The sequence below is a fragment of the Ammodytes marinus genome (assembly GCF_949987685.1).
Source record: "Ammodytes marinus genome assembly, chromosome: 23".
NCBI classification, from domain to species: domain Eukaryota; kingdom Metazoa; phylum Chordata; class Actinopteri; order Uranoscopiformes; family Ammodytidae; genus Ammodytes; species Ammodytes marinus.
Window position 1 is genome coordinate 22,152,408 of NC_137227.1, and position 922 is coordinate 22,153,329.

The following is a 922-nucleotide window of genomic DNA, read 5'->3' on the forward strand; positions in this document are numbered from 1 at the left end:
GACGACTCGTGTGTGTTTTTTGATCCTACATTTTCAAAGTTGTTTGTGTTTGTTTATGGAGATTTACAATTCTAGATATCTGACTGATTAGAACTGACCCACATGCCGCAACACACACACACACACACACACACACACACACACACAGGCTCCCTCCCCCACAGACGGCAATCAAGTTGTATGCAGGAATGTTAAATGGACTTAAATGATATAGCGCCTTTAAGCCGATTGTCTCAGGCCCATATCGCTTCATACTTTCTTACCACTTTCACACACCGATGGCAGTAGCTTTCATGCAAGGTGCTCTCTGAACACACACACACACACACACACACACACACACACACAGACACAGACAGATGGGGGATCGAACCTCCTACCCGGCATGCAATCTATCGGTTGACCACCCTACCCACTTCGCCACTGCCGTAATGCAAAACTTGACTGCGAAATGATTGAATGTTATGTCATCCCCACATGTGAAAATACCCAGATTTATCCATTGATTTGGGTTTAAATTACCAAATAAATGCCTTTCTGTCTGTTTGCTCAGAGGCAGAGCAAACTCGCATACTCTTTCTTTTTTCTATTCAACATACTACATCCGATGATGAAAATAATCTAGTTAGGATGCAGTAGGCATACTATCGGGATATACTTTTACTCTTTTATTTCATCATAACATTGCGCCTTGATCATGCCTCTTGCTTTTATATCCGTCGCATCCCCGTTTGTTTTCATATGGAGGCTTCGTCGATGTGACGTCACTTCACGTGCGCACCGGATTGTGGGTCAGAATCGCCCAAATAGGATGCAGTTTTCAACACTAACAATCTTGGCCGGATGAAGTAGGACATCCGGGTACTTCTAACCATCCTAAATCTGGCCACAAGAATCGGGACATCCTAAATCTTTTTTCTAC